The sequence below is a fragment of the Colossoma macropomum genome, unplaced genomic scaffold, assembly GCF_904425465.1.
Source record: "Colossoma macropomum unplaced genomic scaffold, Colossoma_macropomum, whole genome shotgun sequence".
In the NCBI taxonomy this organism is placed as follows: domain Eukaryota; kingdom Metazoa; phylum Chordata; class Actinopteri; order Characiformes; family Serrasalmidae; genus Colossoma; species Colossoma macropomum.
The window spans coordinates 40197606-40218180 of NW_023494792.1; the positions used below are offsets into that span (position 1 = coordinate 40197606).

Consider the following 20575-nt stretch of genomic DNA (forward strand, 5'->3'; position numbering starts at 1 on the left):
CTCTACAGGCACACTACATCCATATCACTGAAGGTGAGACGACAAAGTCTACATCTGAACTATACAAGACAAAAGCCAAACAGTGGACCTTTAAGAATGAAGGTTCCACAAATGGTTCTTTGGAGCAATACCATAGGAGGATCACATTTGGTTCCCTGAAGATCCTTTCAGTGGATGGTTCTTTAAATAGCTATATTTGTAAATGAGATGCGAGTGTGAAGAACCTTTTTAAAGTTGAATGAATGTCCACATAGGGCTTATTCTCTGGCATTGTTACAAACAATCCTTTTGGCATACAAAAAACAATTTTGGTTCCCTGAAGAACCTTTCAGTGGTGAGGTCTTTAGAGAACTGTTTTTGTAATTGAGACATACAAGTGTGAAGGATCTTTTTAAAGTATGAAGAACCTTTACTTGATTGACCTTTCAATTAATGGTTCTTTTGAGATGTGTGAATGTGAGAATCTTTTAAAAAATGAAAAGAACCTCCACATAATGTAAATGCTCTAGAAAGAACCCTTGTGTTGATAAAGAATCTTTGCTTTATGTAAGGTTATTTAAACCTTTAAAAGGTTCTTCACACCTACAAATCTCTTTTTTAGGGCACTACAATGTGCCCATTATGGCATCTCTTTTTAAGACAAGAACTACTTTTGGTTTCCTAAAGAACCTTTCACTAGATGGTTACAAAAATAACCATTTTTGTAAAACAGATCTCGGAGTGTGAAGAACCTTTTTAAACTGTAATGAATGTTTACATGCTTTATTAGGTAATCAAAGTGGCTCAGCTTTGGCTTCACTCCAAATAACCCTTATTGTGGCATAGAAGAACCACTTTTCCCTAAAGAATCTGTCAATTAATTGTAGAGAAATATTTAAAAGACCTTCTTAAGCAACCTCTACATAAAGCCTATTCAAGAAACTAAAAATGGTTCTTTTTTGGAATCACTTCGAAGAACTTCTTTTGGCATAGAAGAACGATTTTTGTTTCTCAAAGTAACCTTTTAATAGATGTTTTTTTTTTTAAAGTACCATTTTTTGAAATGTGCTAATGTAGAGAAGCTTTTTAACCTTTAAATAACATAAAGGTTTTAAGGCATCAAAAGTTGTTCCTCTAGCAACTGATTCAAAGAATCAGTTGCTAGAGGCACTTTTGGTTCCCTGAAGAGTCCATTAGTGAACAGTTCTTTAAAGAACCATTTTTGTAAATGAGAAATGTAAGTGTAAAGAACTTTTAAGTTTAAAGAACCTCTACATGATGTGAAGATTTCTGTACCATTTAAAGTTTTTTTTCTAGAACTGCCATAGCCTAGAATAGTTAAGATACTTTATTTTTAAGTGTGCGAATATCACTTTTTCATATGATATTTGTGTTTTTTCTTTCACTAAAGAACATTGTTGCACAATAAATCATTTGTTAATCATTTGTCAGTCGTTGTGAGAAGGCCACAATATGCAAATGAGCGAATGAGTCCTGTAACAGATGACAAAGTCTTATCATGTCACATTATTGATTCACTAGTGCATTTTAACAAACTGCAAGGCATATCGTTTTGAAATACGAAAATATTTCGCAGGTATCATTCATCCCTACTATGTAGGCAGGTTCTGTGTGAATTGGGACGCAGCCCGGGCTCAGGGCAGAAGCCTGTTTGTTTGGAGCAGAGGGCTTAGTGAAGGGTAATCATTAAGCCCTGGCTCTTTGTTTGAGCTGGGTCTGATTTGCTGCCTGAATGATTATTGCATCCCATCCACCAGGCCCCATCTCCACTCAAAAGACACACACACAAGGAGCTTGCTTTGGAGTGTTTTTGACTACTCACACGGTGTGTATGAGCATAAATCAGCTTTTCCCAACAGCGACTTCAAATGTGTGTCATATGAGGAGAATGGCAATTGTCTCGTGCTGTTGTATCAAACAACTGAATTGTATAGTTCGATGGTGCTTTTTCTGTGCTAACATTCATTATTCAGCACGTGGAGGACTTCATAATCATAGGGGTGCATAGAGAAAACACCACAGTGCTGGGAATGAGGACTTTTGCTATAGCAGATATCAGTAAACTCAAAACACATTTATATACACAGAAACAGAAAAAAAGCTGAAGTACTCTTTTAAGAGCTTTATTGTCATCCAATCCATACAAAATGAAATGAAATAAAATCCTGTAGGGCAGGGTGTTCAAAGTTTTTAGAGTGCTGATGTCCAACAAGACAAAATAATAGACAAATAAAAAAGGTAGGGAGGTTTGTAAGTAAATATTATAATATTATACCATATACTGTTACTAATTACTTAAAAATACAATTTTAAAAGGAAAATCTATGGGATATTTTCTATTGGGACGTTTTCATGTCAGTACCTAGTCACAGAGTTTTCATCCATAGGCGGAGCCTTATTTTAGCCACACCCCTGCATTTTAGAGCAGGAAGTGAGACTCTCTGTCCCTTATGGCCGCATGGTGAGCAGTTAGATCTCATTGTTTTGAAGTAAAAGTCTAAAAATTAGTGTGTAACCTTTAAGAATTGTCACCATTGAAACAAACATTTTCTGCAAAACAGTAAACATTAGTGTGTTTTAATGACAAATATTATGATTTTGTGTGTGTAAAGCTGTGCAAAGCTGTGTTTGCTTTGTCATGTACTGGCTTGTGTTCTTATGAGTTATGCTTAAAATTAGCTAAAACTGTGACTTCTGAAACAGTCACTAATGAAACTTTTCCAAATGTTTCAGTAGTGACTTTTGGGAGCATGACTCAAAATCAACAGATTGGTTTTGTAGTGAATGTTCAATCATTTGTTTTAGTACATTAAGTGTAATTCAATACAGAGTCAAATTTTAGTCTGACATCTAAGTCAGTTAAAAGTTGGTTTAAGCTAGTTCGGTAAAATGATCTATAAGCAAACATGGTGCAACCAAACAACATGGTGCAGTACAATACACTGAATTACAAGACAATCATTAGACAGTGAGCACAATAGACATTAAATGCAATAAATATACAGTAAGTACAGCAAATACACAGCAACAGTCAATACAGAAAATACACAGCAACAGTAAATACAGAAAATACACAGCAACAGTAAATACAGTAAATACATGGTAAATGCACAATAAATGTGCAGTAAATATACAATAATTGCAGTAATTACACAGTAAATATACAATAAATGTAAATGGACAATAAATACAATAAATAAATAGTAAATATGGCAAATACACAGATAGTGAATAAACACTGTTAAAACAGTGAACGCAGTAAATACACAGTAAATACCATAAATACAGAAAATGCACTGTTAATACAATGAATACATAGTAAATGTGGTGAATACACAGTAAATATAGTAAATTCAGAAAATATACAGTTAATACAATAAATAAACTTACTGCAATTGGATGACAGACTGCAGCATAATAATAAATTACATTACAATAAATGAATAACTAAAAGTCCAGAACAAACCAGATTAACTATGTAACCTTCATGTAAACAAAAAAAATAGTACACAGTAAGTAGTCTGTACGCTGTAATAGGGCACATGCAGAGTGTGTGTATGTTTGTGTGTATGGCTGTATGTAATCAGTGACATTTGCTTTCTCTACTAGCTGAGGGCTTTTCTAGTATACGCTGTCATACTAACACACACACACATACACACACACCAACACAAGTGAAGGATGATAAGCTCAGTAGCTCAGGGTTTTAGGGTTTATACTGTGGACTTAAGCGCTCAAATATAAGATGCATTTTGTGTGTGTGTGTGGGTGGGTGTGTTCTACAGGGGCAGAAAACCTCCTTCTGCTCCCGCGTTCCTCTCTGAAGGTCATGACCTTGAAGGCTGATCTAAGTACACACACACACACACACACACACACACACACACACACACACATACACACACACATACATACATCTACCAATCAATACCAAGCCTAACGGCCTGCATGTTAAAGCTGGAGATAAACAGATTTAAGAATCTAACAAATTGGATTTTAAAAATAGATATACATTTTTAAAAATTTATTGAAACCCTCCACATGTAGTACTGTGAAAAAGACAGAGGCCACCCTTCACTTATTTGCTTTCCAGTCAAAACAGCCATTAGTGAAAAAATATAAATCATATTTTTTTCCATGTTTAATATGTCCATTCTTTGCCTTAATTACAGATTCTGTTCTTTTCAAGAGACTTGCTCTCAGTTTTTCAAAGAAACCTGCAGGGATATTTTTCCACACCATCAACATAAATATAATAAGTAGACAATAAATAATAAATAGACTGTCTAAGAAGGTGGTTGCAATTTTTGCTTCTCACCATCTAAGTGCTGTTTAACTGATGGTGACAGTTTCTGTTGGTCTACCAGGTCTTGCATGACTGTTAGTAGGGGTGTAAATCTCTGACCTCACAACAATTTGTGCTTCTTTTAGATGTCTGGTACCCAGCCAAGCAAAATATCAGGTTTTGGACTGGTTTTGGGCCAATTTTTCATTTACAGCTTTGGGCTTGGATCGGGCTTAGTTTGTTTTCGAAAGAGTGATTTGTTTATGCAGTAGATTTGTATAAATTTCACACACTTTCACACATTTTCAACAAAAACTGAAAAGAAACTGTTTGAAATTCCAGCTGAGTCAGGGACGTCTTCATTGTGGAAACATCATGACCTGGTTGTTACAACAGATAAAAAGCATTTCATCATGTGCAATGTAGAGCGTGCAATAGCAAGAGGACTGACACATTGTCTCTTCAGCAACACATTTACCAAGCACAGAGTTGCTCCCATTCCACAGTGGGTTTGGGTCAGTGTTGTGTTTCAAATTTAGGATTAATGCGGTGGCAATGTACTTAAATTTAAGCCAAATAAAACAGAGAAGCTTCTTTTACTGCTTTAATCCCTTTATTTTCATAAAGAGATGGAGAACATAGTCTGCAGAGAATGCAGAACTGACTTGAGGGGAATATTTCATACAATTTTATACCCTCCAAGCCCCCGTCTCCTCCTGAACTGGGCCCCTCTTAGTTCAGTTCCTTTCTCACCACTGTTTTTGAGCCCACTAAACAATTTATTACCACATATAGCATAATGTATACATTTCAGGAGGACTTCAGGGAGACTTGTGCCGCTCTACCCAGAACCTAAACCTTCACAGGTCACCAAGCTCACACGCAATGGAGCACACAACATACACCCCACATGGCACCATGAGGCGCAGTGGATACATACACTACAGTAACTGTCAGGCCTGGACGGTTGGGTCTCAAAGTCACAGGTGCAGATTGAGTTTCAGATTTAGCAGCACCATTATTGTCTGGTGGGATCAGGTCTCAAAGTTGCAGTTTTGGGTTGGGCACTAGTTTCAAATTCAACAGTACCACTCAGGCCTGGTTGAATAAGATTTCAAAATCGCGAGTTTGGGTCATTTTCAGGTTTCAAATTTAGCAGGTCGGGTGTCAGAGTCATGAGTTTGGGACAGGTTTGGGCTTCAAGGTTAGCAGTACCAGTCATGCCTGGTCGGGTTGGGTCTCAAAATTGCTGGTCAGATCAGGCTCATGTTTCTAATTTAGCAGTACCAGTTTGGTCAGGTCCAATCAAGTTTCAAAGTTGTGAGTTTGGATCGGGTTTGGGTTTTAAATTTAGCAGTACACTTTGGTCTGGTTAGGTTGGGTTTCAAAGTCGTGGGTTCAGATTGGGTTGAGGTTTTAAATTTAGCAGTACCAGTTGGTCTGGTCAGACTGAGTTTCAAATTGGTGAGTTTGGATCGGGTTTGGGACTCAGAATTAGCAGTACCAGTTTGGTCCAGTCAGGTCAGGTTTTAAAGTTGTGAATTCAGATTGAGTTCAGATTTTAAATTTAGTAGTAACAGATTCATCTGGTCGGGTCGGGTTTCAAAATCATGGGTTTAGATTGGGTTCACGTTTTAAATTGAGCAGTACCTGCAGGGACTGGTTGAGCTAGGTCTAAAAGTTGCAGTATATGGTCGGGTTTCAATTTCATGCCTGTGGAAACCTCTAAATTCTCTAGTGAAATATTTTGCTATGAGGACCTATTTACACTGTACTGAAATAAATACAATAAGCCAAAACATGTTTGTTTAGATGTTTGTTTGAATACATCCTGATAAATTTCGTTTTGTCCAAAACGTGACCACATACTCTACTGAATATTGTTATTAGAGATTATAATTCTAACAATCTATTTTAACATTTCAAAACACATGTTCAGATATTACACCCCTAATATAATTTCCACTCAGTCAGACACAGTCATGCTCACTGTAAAGTCCTTTATTGCACTGTTTAAAATAATAATTAAAAAAATAAATAAATAAAAAACAATAAGTGAATATAGAATATAGGCGTATTAAGTGTTGTGGTGGCTATTCTGGTCTCTGTGCGTTCTGACCGCTGCTTCAGGCAGCATTAGCATTAGCATTAGCATACGTTTACCCCGGGAATGCCCTTGACCAGAAAATCTCCTACTGCTTCTAAGCGAGTGATCGAGAGAGAGAGAGAGAGAGAGAGAGAGAGAGAGAGAGAGACTGAGAGAGAGAGAGAGAGGACAAGAGAGTGGGAGGGGCAAGTGTGCAAAAGGGGGTTGGGAGAGGTGAAAAGAGAGAGGGGGATGATAGAGGTAGAAAGAGAAGGGGGAGGAAAAGGAGAAAATGGAGAGAGAGAGAGGAAAAAGAGACAGTAAAAAAAGGAAGTGACTAAGAGGTAAAAGGAGAGGGAGATAGAGAGACAGAAGAAAAAGAGGAGATGGGAGATTTAAGGAAGGTAAAAGAGAGAGAAGAGAAATAGAGGCAGAAAGACAGAAAAAGGAAGGAGAGAGAGATAGAGAGAGCAGATGAGCAAAAGGGAGGTGGGATGAAAAATAAAAGAGAGGCAGAAAAGAGAGAGCAGAGAAAAGGAGAAGCAGGTACAGTAACTCAGAAAGATAAACAAACTACTAAAAATGTGAATCATACTGTTTTTGTGGGGGAGGGGCTCATAAGCAGACACGTGGGTACAGTGTGTGTGTGTGTGTGTGTGTGTGTGTGTGTGTGTTTGTGTGTGCGTGTGTGTGCGCGTGTGTGTTTGTGTGTGCTCGAGTGTTTACATCAGCCTGTACAAAGACAAAAGCAGGGTAGGCGTGAGTTTACTGAGCAAAGAGACAGAACGAGCGCGAGAGTCTGTCTAAAAGAGAGAGCATGTGTCAGAGAGAGACAACAAAAGAGAGACAGAGATAGAAATGGAGGGAGACAGAGAGGAAGAAAAATGAAAGAGAGACAAAAAGTGAAGGATGGGGACAGAAGGAGAAAGCGTGAAAGAGATGAGAGACAGGAAAGACAGGAAAGTGACAAAGAAAGGGAGAAAAGAAGAGGAAGAATGAGGGAAAGGCAGATATAGATGGAAAAAGAGAGATAGAGAAAAAGCGATGGAAAGAGAGAGACAGCAAAAGAAGTGAGGAGGGAGACAGATGGCAAGAGAAAGAGAATGTAAGATGAAAAGTGAGAAAAGGAAGCGAGAGAAAAGGAAATGAGAGAAAAGAAAGGCAAAGAAAACTGTATCTGAGTGCAATTAGCACAGTAATGAACGCAGAAGTCGTGTCATTAACATTTTCTTTACTGTTATGTCTGTTTATGTGTTGCTTTAACAATACAGGTGTAAATCTGTTAATCAACGAATCTTATACTGTATAGAACTGAGAGAGAAAGAAAAGAGGCTGTAATGGAGAGAGCTTGAGAAAGACAGAGAGCATTAGTCAGTGTGTGAGAGAGCAAGAGCGTGAGGGAGTGGGGAAAAACTGGAGAGTGAGCAAGCAAGAGAGAGAGACAGAGAGAGAGAGCGAGGGAGAGGGAGAGAGGGAGGGGTCAGGGATAGGTGGGCGGGTAGAGGAGTATGAGCGATGCTCAGAGAGAGAAACAGAGCGATAGAGGAGAAGGAGGAACTGAGGGATTCAGCGCATCGTGTGGATGTAGACGAGTGTGTGTCGTTTTCCTGCTGGAGAAAATAAACGAGTGTGAGAGCTGTGGTGTTTGGTTGCAGTCTGAATTAAAGCCAGAAGAGGAACCGCACTGCCAGGTAAGAGAAAAGAACCTTTACTGTATCATACTGTATCAGAACGAGAAGAGGGACTAGTGTGTGTTCGTGTGCTTTGTGATATCTGTACCATATGTGTGATTGATATATGTGTATATATATATATATATATATATATATATATATATATATATATATATATATAGTCGTGCAATGTGTGTAATGCTTTCAAATATATTGGACACACTACACTAGACAATGTATTTATGCTATATAATGGCAAAAAGAAACTGGAAAGACTTTAAAGTGCATTTATGTAAATTTGCTATAAATAGTATAGTGTATTGGATAGTAAACACATATGCACGTATGTATAAATATATTCGAGCTTATATACCCTATGAGAAAAAACTATGAGTACAAACTATGAGTATGATTTTTGTTCACTTTTTGATTTCTGTCAGTGTTCCACACTGTGCTGTTCTAGATTTAATTAAAAGGGACTAACTGTGCTCTCCTGCAGTTGATCAGTGTTCTTTAAGTGTGGATGATATCCAGTAAATATATAGATGTAATTATCTTAATCATAATAACGATACATGTCATTATATTACCCATCCCTATAAATATATGCATACAGTATGTGTGCGTGTGTATGTATTATAGAACACACTGAGTATGGTACATAAGTATTAAAAAACTGGACACCAAGTGGACTAGATTTTTATACTAAATTATACTAATGTATGCAAAGTGTATGATTCACACACACACACGCACACACATATCTATATTTATGTGATGCTATATGGTGCTATAAAATGATAAAGTGAGACAAACTGGATAGTGCATTTGAGCTAAAATCACCAGGCAGCGTGTGTGTGTGTGTGTAGACTACCGTGAGTGAAGTGTATAGCAGTAAGATTGAATTCAGGACGTGTTGTGTATTCGCAGCGGCGGTGAGGCACAGCTTTGAAGTAATGAGGAGTAGAGAGCCGTGTGTATGTGTGAGTGTGTGTGTGCTTTAGGGGGTTGAATAACTTCAGTGGCGTTTTCTCCCCGCTGAAGCGCTCTATTTCTGGCTCAGACTCAGGGGACTTCATCTCTGCACATGAATAAAGGATTTCCTGTCGTTCGCTCTCTCTCTCTGTCTCTGACTCTCTGTCTCTCATTCTTTCTCTTCTCTCTCTCTTTCTCCATCTCCATCGTTCTGTCCCTACTCTGTCTCTGCCTCTCCTCTCTTTCTCTCCTCTCTCTCTCTCCACTTGTTTTTCCTCTTCCTCTCTCTCTTCTTAGTCACTTTCTTTCTCTCTCTCTCTCACTTCTCTTTTCTCACCCCGCCCACATTTCTCTCTTTTTCCTTGAAAGCAGGCTTAGTGTACGCTTGGGTGTGTGACTTTAAAGCGATACGTTGGCAAAAAAAATCTAATGCCCTCAGTTTCTCCTCATGACCCCTGTGTAGTCGTTCAGCTAGTCCTTGTTTGGTTTTGAAAGCTTGCTTTTTTAGTTCTGAGCTACAAAGCTAATATAGCTAACAAGTAATGGAAGTGTATAACCCACCAATTAGCATGGTACTAGTTGCAAGTCCAATCCACACTTTTAAACCTTAAACCATGTCAAGTTGTTAAGTAAATAGGCTTATGTGGCTTCTCTCACAGTGTACTGTTTTCCATAAACATGGAGTAAATTACATTAGCATAGCTTGAAACAGGACTAACAGCCATCTGAAAGCCTGAATTGAGTCTGGCAGGTTTAAATATAATATGACCACAGGGCTCATTACACACCTGCAGCGTATGCAGGAAGCTGATGTATTTTTAGCAGGTTTACTGCTCCATCTGCTCCTGCATGGATGGACCACAGTGTTTCTAAAGGAACAGTTCAGTCATACATTTGAACATTGCTATGAATAAAAGCATTACATAAATGATATCCTGATAATGGGTGAATAAAAGCTTCCATTCATTGTAATTAAAGGAAAAGTTCAGTCAAAATGATAACATTGTTGATTATGAATGAAAACATATGGCTATAAATTAGCATTAAATGAAATTAATAATGAATGTAAATGACATCATTCATTCATCAACTACGAATGAAAACACAGCTACAAATTAACATTACATAAATGATATGCTAACTGGTGATTACAGGAACAATTCAGTTAAAAATACTGAAGTTGCTATTAATAAAAATGAATATCAACAAATTAGCATTGTGCATAGCACCAACAGTTAGCTAATGAAAGTGATTAGCTTACTATAGCAACATTATGTTCATGGCTACATTTGATTTTAGTTACCTTAGCATTAGCATGTTTGGACAAGTTATTCCTTTAACATTCATACACTCTTAAAAAAAAGATCTTAAGGGGTAAAGAAAATGGTTCTCTATAGAACCATGAACACTCAAAGAACCTTTTGCGTGAATAAAGGGTTCTTTACATCATGAAAGGGTTCTTCAGATTGATAGAGAATGTGCAGATTGATGGAGAATCCTTTTCAAAAAGTTGAAAAGGATTCTCCATTACATACAACAGAATCTCCATCAATCCGAAGAGCCATGCAAAAACCCCTAATCATGCAAAGGGTTCTTTGAGTGTTCATGGTTCTATGTAGAACCATTTTCTTTACTAAAGAACCCTTGAAGAACCATCTTTTTAAGTGTGTAGATTGAACACAACTTTAGCTAACAGGTTATAGCATTTCTAAACACTTCTGTGCACTACCAGTCCGTCTAGACAAAAACATAACAGAACTTTCCATAATTCAGTTATCCGTATTTCATTAAAAAGACACACTAAAACGCAGAAGGCAGGTTGAGTGCTAACGTTGCCAAAAATGAATGAAAGTGACCAACAGTACGTGAATGACATCATGCTGATCATCATGCTAGTAGGTCCTGTTCACGCTTAGGCAGATTAGGACGTTACATCAGTCTGTTTCCTTTAACATTCATTCATTCCTTTATTTAGAAACATGAATAAAAGGATGGAAGGAAAGATTTTATTGCAAAGCTTCAAACAGCTCATGTATTTGCCTCCATTGTTCTTCATAAAGGCGTAAAGCTGCCCCGAACACTCCTTCCTTTTCTTACGCACTTTACATAGAAATGAATTTGCTCTGGTTTCAAATGAACTCCTTCCTTCCTCCTTTTTTTTTACTCACTGTTCCTGAAAAACGGATTTGCACTTTCGAGCATGGTCAAGGTGGCACTGTGAGAGAACAATCAAGGACTTGGCTGCTCTCTTCTGAGCTTTTGTTATGCTGGAATATTCACATAAAAGAAAATGCGATGGATGTTTCAAGTTCATTTTGGCGGAGTGAGATTACGCACACTCACACTCACTCTTTGCTTTTTGTACCTTGTAAAGATGTAAAATTACACATGTCCTTTATGTGTTATTGCTGTATAATATACAGCAATATAACATGATATGAGAATATAAGAAAATGAGATATGACATAATATTAGAATATGAGCTTTAATATGAGAAAATCAGCTGTCTTTTACTTCATGTGAAAATTTTATGATGAATGAACCAATGGAAATGCTCCAATATTGCTTGAAATAGAATCTCTTAATAATAATAGAGTCTCATTCACTTACATTAAAAGTAAAAGAAAAACCATTTTTGCCGTCTCCTGTACCAATATAGAGATGTTTTCTTTTGGACAGTGATGATATGTAAGCACCCATATATGATAATAGTATGTCATGTATGTATTACAGCTCCATTTATTTGATTTCCAGTCAAAACAGCCATTAAGTACAAGATAATTGACTTGCATAAGAAGGGAAAAGTCAAAGGAAAATAATTGAAAACAGAGGAGTTTCCAAAACTGATCTGGAAGACCACCAAAACTGTCCCCATCAGATAAAGCTACTTAAAGCTTTCCCCTTTGAGAGAGAGGAGAAAGTTAAGCTGAAAAAATCCAAAGGTGTTTCTGTCCATCCTTCCACTGTGAGAAGACAACTCAACACTATGAGTCTGAAAGGATGTGCAGCTGTTAAGAAGCTGTTACTGAGAAAAGAAAATAGACCAACAAGAACATTATTTGCAAATAGAGTCCAGACCTCAACATCACTGAATGTGTTTGGGATTATTTGGATTGTGAGAAGCAGAAAATGCAACCAGCTTCTGACACTGAACTTTGGAGGTGTGAAAAATATCCCTTTTTTTTTGTTGAGAAACTGAAAGCAAGTCTCCCTGAAAAGAACAGAAGCTGTAATAAAGGCAGAGTGGACACAATGAATACAAGAAAACATTTAGATGTGATAGATTTTGTGTTAAAATAATATGTTTTCTGCTATTTTTCTGACACTGAAAAATGTATAACATGCAGTTAACAGCTGTTTTGACAGGAAATTAAATAGATGAAGAAGAGTGTCTCTGACTTTTGCACAGCATTGTATATGTGTAAGTATTTATATGTAATAATATGTCACATATCCAATTAAGTCTTACATGTAATGTATTTGTTTTTTTCTAATTTTAATCTTAACTTCAGGAACTAAAAAGAAATGGTTTTATTCCTTCAGTTTAAAAAAAACAAACATGGAGCTTTTGTAAGAAGTACTTTACGATGTGAGGACTGTTTTGTTCTGTTTTTGCTCTTGTGTGGCAGTTTTTGTGTTGTGTGTGTGTGTGTGTGTGTGTGTGTGTGTAGTCCAGCTGTGGTGTCATTAATTGTTAATGAGTGACTCTGGCAGACTCTCTATTGATATGCTGCTTTTGTTTGGTTAAGGCCTGCTGTTGTCTGCTCTTCTGGAAAGAAAGTAGGGCGACACAATATATCGCTTGCTAATTCCTATCATGATAGTGAGCTTTGAAAATGAGCCTGTACATAATCAATATTTCTTTATATCCTTTCTATTATACCCATACTGTATTTTACTTCAAAATGTGTTCATCATATGTTGTATTTCAATTGTATATTTGTTAATAGTGTGCCTACTTAGTCTAAATGACATGATAAGACAAATTCCTTGAATGTGAAGAATGTTTGGCTAAATAGGTTAAGATGTGTTTTTGTTCTGATTCAAATTCTGATCTAAATTTGCTGCTATATTGGTTTATTTTACATTTATTACATCCCTGATCAACCTCACATGATCTATAAGTGTTTTAATGATCCAGGAACATTTAAATTATTTTGATTAAAAAAACCTCCTAGTAAATAATACGCAGTAAATAAGATAACGAAAAGATAAACGAAAATATTGTTTTGTTGTTATCGCACCATGTATGGTACTAGTATATGTAATATTACTGAGCTGTGAGCTACAGTTTCTCATTAGGTTGAATGAATATCTCACTCTAAATGTAGGTATTGTGATATAAACTGAGTTGTGAGCTACAGTTTCTCATTAGGTTGAATGAATATCTCACTCTAAATGTAGGTATTGTGATATAAACTGAGTCGTGAGCTACAGTTTCTCATTAGGTTGAATGAATATCTCACTCTAAATGTAGGTATTGTGATATAAACTGAGTTGTGAGCTACAGTTTCTCATTAGGTTGAATGAATATCTCACTCTAAATGTAGGTATTGTGATATAAACTGAGTTGAGGATTAAAAATTGCTGTTCTTTGTTTGACTGTTAATGGTAGAGAGAATTATTAGCAGTGACATGAGAGCAGTGTTGGTCAGCAGTGCTGTGAGTAATCAACGCAAACACACACACACGGCCGAATTTCCGCCTACGGTCCTGGATGCATGAACCAGACGATTAGAGCAGAAACCTCTGTGACATTTCACAAGTGTGGTGAACCAGCAAGAGTGTATGCATGCAAGAGTGGGCAGTATCCAAAATTTGGTCTTCTCTTCAGAGACTGTCACACTGTCATTAAAGCAAAAGAAGGACAGAACAATATACTGATCAATTCTGAAATTAAACTTCAAAAGATTCATCTTTTTCGATCATATTGTTGCTGAATCTATAATTTGTAATAAAAAGGTTTGTTTTTATTTTCTTAATTAGAAAAGAATGCAAAATAGAAGCATGAGTGCATATGTACATCTGTATGAGTTGCATATGAATGTGCGCATTAGTGAGAGTGTTAATCTGCATGTGTGTGTGCGTGTGTGTTGTGTGTGTGTGTGTGTGTGGGTTGTGTGTGTGTGTGTGTGTGTGTGTGTGTGTGTGTGTGTGCATGAGTGTGAGTTTGATTGGCTGTCTCTGTATCACTCTGGGGGAAAAGATTAGAGTCACATGATCAGTGATGTGGGATTCAGCACCAAAATCTGCTTCACTTAATCTCCTCATACACACACTCACACACACACACACACACACACACACACACACACACACACTCTGAGGATTTAGATAATCCAGAGGTTTTGGCCTGCTGTCAGAAATTAGCTGTGTGATTGTCCAGTTTAGTGCTGACCCGCTGTAAGGTCAGTCATGTTCTCTCTAACTGAACTCCATTCACACACTGCCAGCATTCTACTGAACACATTCAGCACCACACTCATGCGGACAGCGGCGCAAAGACAGGCTGTGATTGGTGTGTGTGTTTAATGGAGTTGGTGCTTTTTGTACTGTTTTACTTTGAAATCTAGTTTATTTTTTGTTGTTTTTAAGGATGAATTTTGGTTAAGTTAGTAGGCTCTAATGTTCAGATGCCCCTAAGAACCTTCATGAACTAGACCAGGTGTGTTAGATTAGGGTTGTAGCTAAACTCAGCAGATCTCAGTATATACATATATATATATATATATATATATATATATATATATATATATATATATATATATACATATATGTGCTTGATGATTATATTACATAAAAATGATCTAAAGATTACAGGCTTGTTGTTTTTATCGTTATCATAAATCATCATCAGGGCTTCTCTGAAGGTCTAGAAGGCCCTGAGGGTTCCACACTGCAATAAAATACAACTGTGAAAATGAACTAGTCCAAATCATCCAGTATACACTGCAAAATGACGTTTAACCAAAAATACTTCAGATCAGCCTTTTTGCTGTTCCTTTCTATCGTGGGTACAGTCCACCCGAGATAACACTAAAGCACTGCTGCTCTCCTCCCATAATCCAGCACAGTGCGTCTCTCAGGCCAAATCAATATGACTAATCCCTGCTGGCCCATAGTGAACATGATTTATCATCATGACTGTGTTGATTCACCGTATTGATTTGAATGCACAATGTTTTACATCATGGTTACAAACCCCAGCAAAACGAGTGAATGTCGAGTAATGATGCTGATTTATTGTTCCATTTAAAGTCCACTACTGGCAATCTGTGAATGCTGGCTAACACAGAATAGAGTACCCAAAGGGTTTGTCTGGGACTGTTCTATTCCATTAATCAAATAAGCAGGTTCTGGCTTTGGTGGACGTTGATGTATGTAGGGCAGATTATAAACTATATCGCATGAACCAAAGTGACTTTTCAGATCAAAGCAGTTTAAAGCGATAGTTTGGCCAAAAACCTCATTTACACAACACCCCCCTTATCCTAAATGTAGTTGATCTGCCAAGATGAAATAGAAAACCACTTTTGGTTCCTTGAAGACCCTTCCACTCAATGGTTCTTTTTTTGTAAATGAGAGTGTTTCAAGAACACACACAGAATGTAAAGGTTCTAGACAAAGTGAAGGGTTTCCTAGCTTTACATTTCTGGCCACTTTATTAGAAACCATTCCCTTATAGCTCCACCTTGAACAGTGAACAGAAAACTCTGCAGTATGTCACCTAATTGAGATGGTGCATCAGACATGGTTCATTTGCATATGTTCATTAGCATAATTAAATAGGCATGAGGTAGGTGTGTTTCTGTAGGCTGTTAAAAACAGAACTCTGCCACGCTCTTTCTTTCTCTCTCTCTCTCTCTCTCACTCTCTCTCTCTCTCTCTCTCTCTCTCTCTCTCTCTCTCTCTCTCTCTCTTTCTCTTTTTTAGTCTCTTTCTTTTCTCTCTCACTCCTACACTGCTCTCTCTCTCTCTCTCATTCTCATCTAACTCCATGTGTGGATGTGTCCACCTGCTGCTGAAGGTTGAGGAGCTCTGTATTGAGGGCTGTATGTATAAATACTCTGTAAAACAGAGACTACATCACATCACAGCTCTGTTTGGTAAACTTTGTTTTTGTTTACACTAGATTTATGGTAAACACTCTTTCATTCACTATTTTGATGCTTTTTAGTTGTTTCCTTTTCCAAGATGTTCAACTGTGCTATGAGGAAATACACGATTACATGATTTTGTTCCTTTACATTATTTTGCACTTTTATTTTTGGCTATTTTTAAAGCAGACCGAATGTCGCCATTTCAGAAAGGTCCAGGTGGGCTTTCACAGCGGATTTTTCACAGGTGGGCCAGTAGGGGCTTCCAACAGATGGGCCCAATAATAGAGAGAGAGAGAGAGAATTAAAGAGAGAGGAGAGAAAGGCAAAAAAGAGGGAAAGAGAGATAGAGGAGAGAGAGTGAATTAAAGATAGAGAAGTAAAAGGAAGTAGGCGAGACAGAAGAACAAGAGTCAGAGAGGGAGAGAGAGAGAGAGAGAGAGAGAGAGAGAGAGAGAGAGAGAGAACGAAAGAGAGAGAGAGGATGAAGGGATTTTTCCGTTTCGCTGAACTGCAGCTGTCCTCTCTGTGCTGAAGCGTGTACATCAGTGGCCTGGCTGCTCCTCTAGAACAATGGACACTTGCTCTTTTTACATGATCTCATCCTGCATTCGGAACATTAAAGTCATAGTTCAGTTCTGTGAGAAATCAACGTTAAACAGTAAAATATGTTATTGTTTTCTACTCCTATCCCTCCGATCATAAACGAGCACTTGCGCCCTGGCAGCCAATCACTTCACATCCTCTCCTTTTTTTTTCCATCGCCACAGCCAGTGAGGTTCTTTTGGCTGCCTTTACTCTTCATCAGCCAATCAGAGACTTGTGTCAGTGTCCCTGTAGGTGTAGACATATAAAACACACCTGAAGAACCTTTCAAAGGGAGTTTTTTGAAGAACCGTTCTTGTATATGGATGTAAATGAGTGTGAGGAACCTTTTTAAAGTTGAAAGAACCTCTACATAATGTAAAGATTCTAGAAAAAACCTCTGAGTGGAGGTTCTTTAAGCGTTTGTAAAAAAGCTTCTTCACACTCGTACGTCTCATTTACAAACATGTTTTTTAAAGAATTATCAATTGAACGGTTCTTTAGGGAACCAAACATTTTTCTATGTCATAAAACCTTTTTTGTCACTTTGTTCTGAATGGCGTCTGCCCAGTGATGGACTGGCGACCTGTCCAGGGTGTTCTCTGCCTTCCGCCCTATGTAGCTGGGATAGGCTCCAGCCCCTCCGCGAGCCAGGAGGATAAACGGTTTAGAAAATGTGTGTGTGTGTGTTCTGAATGGCCCTGCAATGGACTGGCGATCTGTCCAGGGTGTTTCCTGCCCTCCACCCAATGACCCCTTGGATAGGGTCCAGCACCCACGGGCCCCAGGAGGATAAGCGGTTTAGAAAATGTGTGTATTTTGAGCTCTTGAGTTTGGTATCTGGGTGCAGCCTATCTGGGTAAAATGGCCACAGCTTATGATGTGGTGGACGCACCCACACTCAAACGACTGAGATGCCCAGTTTACTCTGTTAGGCTGAACTCAAATGTCTAGTCTTGATCACTGACTGTGGTTTCTATGAAAGACTATAAATGAGAGGTGCTCTAAGAGAGGAAAAGGTGTATCAGCCATACAGTTGTCCATTTTCAGTTTTTAGAAACTGTATTTCATGGAAGTCCATTCTTGCCAGCTAGAGTGATTCTTGCAACAGCATGACCAAACATTGACTTACTATGTCAAAAAATGATTCATTGCCCCAAAATATATACTATGTCCAAAATGAATTAATATGCAAAATATTGACATATTGTGTCATAATAATGACTTAGTATCTTGAAATGATTACTTACTTACTTGAAATTTGGTAACTTAAAATTTTGACATTTAGTAACTCAAATTCTTTAAAAAAATTGTTATTATTTTATTAAAATGTCATTGTTATTCATTAAGCAAGTCATTATTTTGAGATTCTAATTTCAAGAAAATAAGTCATTATTTCAAGACAGTAAGTCATTAGTTTAAAAAATAAGCCTTTTTTTAGAAAATGTGTCATTAAACAATTAGTCATTATTTCAAGTCAATCATTCGATAAAGAAGGTCATTATTTTGAGATACCAAGTTAATATTTTGAGAAAATAAATCACTGAAATACTAAGTCAAAATTTTGAGAAAATAAGTCATTATTTCAAAATATTAACAGAGAAGGAGAAACAGAGAAGGAGAAATAAGGTGTTATTTTCTCCTCTATGTGGTGGCAAAGGGCTTCTGTAGTACTGAAAACGTTACACCCTCAGTGTTTTAAAGGTAGTAAGTGAATATGTGTAAGGAATGAACAGCTGAAACACATCCACAACCTTGAGCACCACGACTCGCCCTTTGGCTCACGATTAAAAGAATCTATTTCTGAATGCACAGGATGACACACACACACACGCACACACACACATACACACACAAATACACATACACACAAATACACATACACACTCATACATTCACACACACACGCACACACACACACACACACACAGACTTCCTACCTGCCAGCCCCCATTAGCACTGTTATATAACAGCTTCTTTACAGCCTCCTTTATCTGTCCTCTCTTTATTCACATGTACTGACAAGCCTTTAGAAATGATAGCTTTTTCGCCTCTAATGACCTTCATATCATTTCCATTCGGTCAGTTACAGAAGCACAAAGGGCAGTGGACCTCCCACTACTGTGCCTTAAAGTGATACTCTGGTACTATATCGCATTTATACAATTACCCCTTTACCTATTAAGATTAGATGTAGTTACCTAGCTAGCATATATTAGCTGCATGCAAAACTGCTATACTGCACTATTCTACGCATAATATGTTTGTAGACACCTGCTTCTCAAGTGTTTCTTACCAAATGCTGGAACATTGCTGTGAGGGCTTGATTGCATTCAGCCACAAGAGCATTAGTGATGTCAGGTACTGATGTTGGATGATTAGTTACTCCACTCAAGCTCATCCCAAAATTCCGTCACTCCAGAGAACCCAGTCCCACTGCTGCACAGCGCAGTGCCGGGGGGCTTTTTGCCCCTCTAGCTGATGTTTGGCATTGGGCCTAGCGACCTTGGTCTCATATGTGGCTGCTCCAGAGCATCCTATTTTACTGGTCAGTGCTTTTCTATGGAGATTATACAAGCAGTGTGTGAGCAATTGATTGCATGTGTCAGCAATGGCTGTAGATTTGAGTAGCTAAATTCACTCATTAGAAAGGCTGTCTGGATACTTTTGGACCAACTGTCCTGCTAATTGTGGTGTAATTCAAAAAATTTGTGACTTTATTTGTGCCTGAAAGAGGAAATAATTGATGAAACTGGGTTCCTGTAACTCTAACATTGATCTTAGTCGATCAGCTAAGGTATGTTTGGTGTCTGAAAGTTTGCTTCTTTAGTCTTACGCTGGAGCTAACAAGTAATGGAAGCTTATACCCCACCTTAGCACTGTAGGAAAACTGAATAAGCGGATATATATAAATGTGTTGGTTTTTGTGACATCACAAAAACAAATCCAAATGTGCTGTTTTGTAGCTTAATTTCCATAAATGGACTACATCAAAGTCAGCTTTTCATGATGTAAGTCCTTTAGGTAACCTAAAATAGACCTGCTTTTGTGGTTTGTGGTTGGTTCAGTTGTGTAAATTAGATTTTTCTGCCGAACTGTCGCTTTAATAGAAGTCAGTGGGGAATTTTCTTAAAAGGTTGCAATGGATTGAAATCTTCAGAAGCACGGCTGTATTGACGATTGGGAAAGGAGCCGTGTTTTATCTGTAAAAGCTTGTCGTTTTTTTTTCCTCCTTCGTGCTTCTCTTGCTTGTCGTTCATTGACATGTTCGCTGGAGAGGCAGATTATTCGGCATTTGGAGTAATTACTGCTGTAAGCCGGCCATTTGCGAGGTCATATCTGCTCTGCGATCACTGAGGTCCAGCGTGGATCACGTTAAAAAGAGAAACGTCCTAAGTGCATCTTCCCTCCGCTGCTTTTCAGTCTTATCTACTGATGGCAAAGCCTATATATTTATTTATTTATCTATTAGTCTTTAACCCTTAGCAGTCTGGTGGCAGTCATTACTGTCAATCTGCAAGTATTTAAAAGTTTTGCACTGTTAAATATACTATTTGAATGTGATTATGTACAACCCTATTTCCAAAAAAGTTGGGACGCTGTGCAGATTGTAAATAAAAATAGGATGCAATGAGATGCAAATCATGTAAACCATATTTTTTAAGGAAAATACTACAAAGACAACAAATCAAATGTTGCAACTGAGAAATTTTATTGTTTTTTGAAAAATGTATACCTATTTTGAATTTAATGCCAGCAACATGTTCCAAAAAAGTTGGGACTGGGGGCATGTTTACCACTGTGTTTCATCACCTCTTCTTTTAACAACACTCTGTAAGCATTTAGGAACCGAGGAGACCAATTGCTGTAGATT

General features: G+C 37.7%; 1 protein-coding gene across 3 annotated transcripts in view; it reads left to right on the forward strand.

Annotated features, from left to right (window-relative positions):
- The window catches only part of syt1a (synaptotagmin Ia), a 228141-nt gene that overhangs the window by 79885 nt on the left and 127681 nt on the right, over positions 1-20575 (forward strand). Inside the window, exon 1 of one of the 3 annotated variants that reach the window (XM_036577186.1) lies at positions 7826-8062. The exons of 1 other annotated variant lie outside the window; for it this stretch is intronic. The gene's annotated coding sequence lies outside the window, so the exon portion shown is untranslated. Of the gene's footprint in view, positions 1-7825; positions 8063-20575 lie in introns of those variants that run through there. One more of the 3 variants, XM_036577184.1, reaches the window with a different exon arrangement.